Below are 6334 nucleotides of genomic sequence, written 5' to 3' on the forward strand. Positions count from 1 at the left end.
AAGGTATGACCTGATAAGACAGGCTAAATTCCCCCCATATCTTTTCACAGGTGCCATGTTGGCACAAAAAAACCCTAACTTTCACAACATTCCACCTTACCCGAGGATTAATAACAAAGTTCAATACAATGGAAAACAAAATAATATGGAAAGGGTACATAGAGACTGAAACCTTCATACATTTCTGGTGGGAAAGCAAAATGGTAACACCACAGTGGAAAGCATTGTGGAAATTAAGAATACAAATATCTTATGACACAGCAATCCCTTTATTTGGTATATATCATAAAGACATGAAAGCCATAATATGAACATATATATGTACACTCATGTTCATCACGGCATTATTCACAATATCATCAAAAATATGGAAACCAATGAAATGTTCAATGGGAGAAGAATGGATAAATAAACATTGGTACATACACAAAATGAATTATTGTGCAACATTAAAGATAAAGATGAACTTATGAAATACATCATGACATGGATGAACTTGGAGGATATAAAGCTGAGTGAAATTACTCAAATGCAAACTAACAAGTATTGTTTGAGACCACTATTTTAATAAAACCAAGAAACAATTTTCACACTAAAATAAATAGACTTTGATGCTTACCATATGTAGGAAAAGACAGGGATGCAAAAGTCACAAGCTAGGGTGTTAACAACAGGTGGGAACATTGGTGAGGGGAAAAATTATCCAACAAGAGGAAGATTGGCAAAAAATTATGTAAGCAGGGCAAGAAATGGGAGGTTTGATGTACTATTGTTGAATGTAAAACTTGCACTCTGTTCTGTAAAATTCCACTTAATTCCTAATATATAGTTTAAAATAAATATATAACATAATTATGTTTAAAGTGTGGGTCTCTTTCTGGCTGGAAAATATAATTACTAGGAAAAAATATGTTGTTAATGTATCTGGATCTTAACCTCCAGCTCACCAAAACTTACCAATGCTGATGCATAGCAACATTACAGGAGTGTATCTGCCAAGTGAGTTTCAAGAATGTAACTCTTTATGAAAGTAGAAAGTCCTGGCTTTCTTCCCGAGAATGACTGGTGGTTTTAAATTGCTCACCTTGCAATTAGCAGTCCCATGCATAACCAAATAGCCTGTGTTAATTGAGCTGAGGGTAACGACCTAGAATCCTATACTTTACAATTGGTTTTTTCCAGACTAAGCCTGTCTAGACAGCATTGAGCATGACTGGTCTAGAACTTTTGACCCTTTCTCTTCGGTTGACTTTTATTCTTGCACAGAAGCAAATACAATTTGCAATGTTTGCAAATAACATTTTAAAGTCACTGAAATGGAAGTTTTTTGAGTCCCTCAGTGTGAATAAGTGGATCATAGTATAAACACAGTGATCAAGGTCTTCCTGATTTTCCCCTGCTGAAATCTTTAGGATTCAGAACATTCCTACACTCTCTTCTTTGAAGTTCAATACCAAACAAACACTGCTATTGAATCAATTACAACTCATAGAGACCTTATATCATTATAACTCTTTATGGAAGTAGAAAGCCTGATCTTTCTCCCACAGAGTCATTGGTGGTTTCAAACTACTGACCTTGAAGTTAATACCCCAACTCTGCCACTAGAGCTTTGGCAAACTAGTTCACTAGTTTGTCTAAATGTTAGTAAGATCAAACAGATATAATTCCAGGTTAGATACCAAGGTGTCTGCCTCCTGCCTCCTACGGTGGTCTAACAGGGAAAATTATACTTCTATGCACCACATATGCCGCAGGGAATAAAATTGCTGGGTTTGTGACTTTTGGAGTTCTTTGTCTACTGTGCCAGGTGGAGGCATGCATAGAATCACCCTCCATCTCTATGGGAACACCTTTCAGAAGCCAGGAATGATTGGCTCATTGAAACTTTTCTCTTGGGTGCTAGGACGCAACATGCATAGCTGACTTTTTCAAGCCATTTAACTAGGCCTAGGAACCCTGGTGGTACATGGGTTAAATTTTGGGCTGTTAACCAGAAGGTGGTTTAAATCCACTCTAAGCTCCAAGGGATAAAGAGGAAATAGTCTGCTACCCTAGAGATTAACAGCCTTTAAAACTACATGGAACAGTTCTACTCTGTCCTGTAAGGTCCACATGAGTCAAAATCCTTGGGAAGGCAGTGAGTAACTACAACTACCTAACTTCATGGATAAGGGAGGACCTGAATCCTTCACCAAACCAAATCCCCTGCTATCAAGTTGAATATCACAGGTGTACATAAAATAATCCTCCATCCGTGCTTAGGCGGCTAAAAAGTCAGTGGATAGCTAATCATATATATTTTTTCTATCGTATGGTGACTTCTTATTGTAACAAAAGTTTACACAAAACGTGCTGAGGTACTGGCAGCATCTAATGTATTCAGACTCTGATTGGAAGAGCATGGTGTTGATGAAAGAATTGTTAGCTAGATAGAGGCTGGTAAAGGAAAGAGGGATGATGATGGCAGGAATTTGGCAGAAATCTAACTCAAAGGAAAGCTGGAGATGTTAATGCACATACCTCTCCAGCACAAAGGAAGGTGAAGGGTAGATAAGACACATTTCCTTATTAATGGAAGGGACTAGAGAAAAGGCTGGGATGAGAAAAATCTGGATGTTCACACTACCCGTAAAATGACTGAATAGACTCTTGGGTTTTGGTGTGGAGAGAAGGACACAGCATGAAGTCTGGGTGCAGGGACACACATACCTGGAAAGAGGAGGTACAGTACAGATGACCAGCCAGTAGCAAGAGACCTGCCAGAAAGCCAGCCAATGATGGGATGTCTGCCATTATCTGAATAAAAAGTTTGACTGTACATTCCAGGGGTCCTTTTAGATTAGCTAAGGGCCCTTTGGATGTCTTTAAAGTATCCCCTTCAATAAACTCACGCTTTCAATTCAACCCTTTTCTTTAACTCTGGTCTGAATTTTGTCCCTCACCTGGAATCTTTCTTGCAAGGGAGACAAGAACTGAGGAGTACAGATCTTCAAACCCTTAAAACACCTCCCTGCACTAGAACCACTATTAGTTATTACTGCCTTTTTCCTAAGGAACTTTCAGATATTTCGGAATCTGGGGAAGCCTGTGAGTATATCATAGACATGACATATTTGAGTAAGAGTTGAAACATGGAACTTGTGAAAATAAGGGCAGATAACATTCTATTTTGTCCCCAGAAGGCTTCAAATTGTGAGGAAAATGTTTGAAATTTTGGAGAAGTTCTGTGGGGCAGGGAAGCATTCTCCTATAGCCTGTCTGGGTCAGGATGTATGTTTAATCAGAAAGATGAGTGTATAAATCAAGTGCTTATCAGATTATTGGAGAAGTGATAGGTTTTTAGAGGTATTCACCCCCTGGTATATGCCTGAGGAATGCCATGTAGGGGGCATACCTCTGCCTGGCTCTCCTATCCCAGGAAAAGAGCTGTTCTTAGAAAGACCAGGGTTTTTTGTGGGGTTGATAGGTAGGAAGCTTAGAGAAAAGGGATTGTACCCCAACAGCCCACCAATCAGCAAGTAATAGCTAGCCAAGCCCATAAAGAAAAGGTACTTTCCAAGAGATCAGGCACACGCCAAAATGTTATGGGAAAAGTCATGTGTAGTAAGGGCCAGTTATGTCACACACACACACACACTTATGCACACCCGTTCAAAGCGTAAACATGTACAGGAAGGACCAGTTACATTACATGTCACATACACATTTCAGCATATCCTCTAATAGCCCCACCACACATATAACCATGCTCTCCGAGTGAATGTGGGAGAACAGTCACAGAGGTAGGGGATAAAGTGTGAAAGCACAGCCATATGGCCCTATTTTAACCCTGTCTGTTCTCTGAAGATGGCACATTCTTGTCTGTGAGAACACAATATAAAACAAACCAACCACACCTTTAATTTAAATAATAAAATTTATCTAATTTAAATAATAAAGAAAATGTGAAAATGTTGTCATGCTTCTTCCACATGAATTCTTTCTCTGTTGAGAAACATGAACTAAGGAGAAGCATCCCAGAACTGAACATATTTGGTACTGTGATTTGGATATCCTTCCTGACTCAGATGTTCCTCCTGATTCAGAGAGCCCTCCAAAATAAACTTCCCAGTCTTGGAATAAAGGTTTCTGGTCTTTAGAGCCAGGTGGCAATCTCTGCTTCACCTCTTGTTCATGTTTCTTCTTTCAGATCTCCATTTGCATCACTTAACTAGAAGCTGTGTATCTCTGGTGGTGTTGTATGTTGGGCTGCTAACTTCAAGGTCTGTAGTTTGAAAACACCTCTTGCTCCATGGGAGAGATGAAGCTCTCTGCTCCTATAAACAGCTGCATTCTCAGAGTTCCACAAGGACAGTGCTACCCTATTCAATGGAGTCACTGTGAGTCAGAAAAGACTCGATGACAGAGAGTGTTCAGTCTACTCATCTGAGAGGCATATAAAATGGTTGGCAGCCCAGTACTCAGATAAAACGTCTGTTCTAACATTACATCTGACCACCCACCACACATGCCTGACTTTCTACTCTCCTATGAAATTCCTTCTTTCCTATTTTGCTGTCTGCTTCTCCTTGAGTATTCTTGTCTCATATGATATTAGAAAAATGTTACTTCTGAAGCTAACATGCATGGTCCTACAATACTGTTCGTGAGTCCGTTTTCCGCCTTCTTGGGTTTTTTCCCCACACTTATCCTTATCTGGCATTCCCCACCCCCACCCCCAATTTTGGTTGCTTTCTTTTCAGATTATTTAACTGATTTTAATTATTTGATGGCCCATGCCATCAAATCACTATTTCTTAGTCTCTCTGTGTGAATCTATCCACTCTTCTCCCACTTTATTTCTCTGGTTTTCTAAAACTCCAAGAAAACAAGGCAAATGATCATATAAGCCTCATGTGAAAATGGACTCCCTTTCCCCATTGATAGTGGGAGCTAAAATTATTGGTTATCTAACCGCTTTCCTGACCTTCCATAAATCTTTCCTCTAATGTGTAGAATAACCAGGGGTCAGCATGGCCTTGATTTTTGCCAAGCATTGGCCAAAAAATATTTGGAATTTCAGGTCTTGGACAATTTCTAACTGTGTAATTTCAAAGAACACTCAAGAGGCCTCTTAAGCATGGCCAGTGTTTCCTCACTACACAGGGAATGGCCCCATAAATCAGGCTATTTACATCCTTGGTTTAAATTTTATTGAGTTAACAAATACTAAACCAAAGACCGAATTTCCACAATATGAGACCACATTCAGATTTAGCAGGAAGACAGGTTTTTTGACTCCTGAGTAGCCAACTGTTCCACTCTGAACAGGGGCTTGGCCAAAGGCCTAAAATACAGTCCCAACTGCCACAGACAGAGATGTCTTTCTGAGGATCTCAGTATTCAAGGTACCAGAACCTCCAGTTAAGACTTTAGACTCAGTATAAAAAGTACCATTAAGACCTTAGACTCAGTAAACAAGGTACCAAAACCTCCAGTTAAGACCTTAGAACAGCAGTCTCTCTAACTTGTTGCTATTTTGCATCCTATCTAACTGGTCTAGACTTGACATACAAGTGCTAAGGAAGCAAAGATTAGTGTTCTTCTGAAATGAAGTCCCTTCGGCCAGGTATGTCTCCTCTTGAGGGACAGTAAATACCTCTGTCCCAAATGTACCACATAATTTATAAAGGTTCCAGAGCATGAGGTCAAGAGCCCCTCAGCTCCTGGGCCAACTGTACTGCCTCTATACTCTGAACCCACAGAGCTCAGGTCACACAAACAAAACAAAACCCCAAAGAAACTTGAAAGGAAAAGTGACCCTCCAAAATTCTAACTCTAGTAGAAACTGTTTGAGAATTTGACTCCCAACTGTAGTTGAAGTTAAGCAGATTGAAAATTATCTAAGCAGCCATTCAGATAGTCCAGTAGAGTACAAAGATGTCATTCAGCATGTCATCCTCACCTATGACTTGGCCTGGAAGGATATAATGATAATTTTAAGAAAGACTCTGACAGATTTAAAGAAAGAGCAGATAGTAAAGAGGCCAAGAAATTTGCAGATGGCTTATATATGATGAATGAAAAATACATAGTAGGAGAAAGAGCTATGCCTCTTACAGACCTCACCTGGAATTATAACACTGGGCATGGGAGCACTTTTCAATGTGTATCAAGACTGGACAGACTTGAAGTAGCAGCCACCAGCCAAAAACCTAATGAAAGTCCTATAAACATCCTAGAAAAGCTGAGACAATTCCTAAAAAAACACATCACTTTATATTTAGACGACTCAATGAGGGGCAAATCAGACTAACAGATAAGTTCCTCACACAGCCTACCTACATCAGAT

The sequence above is a fragment of the Echinops telfairi genome, unplaced genomic scaffold (assembly GCF_000313985.2).
Source record: "Echinops telfairi isolate 266 unplaced genomic scaffold, ASM31398v2 ScPeMD7_42;HRSCAF=159, whole genome shotgun sequence".
NCBI classification, from domain to species: Eukaryota; Metazoa; Chordata; class Mammalia; order Afrosoricida; family Tenrecidae; genus Echinops; species Echinops telfairi.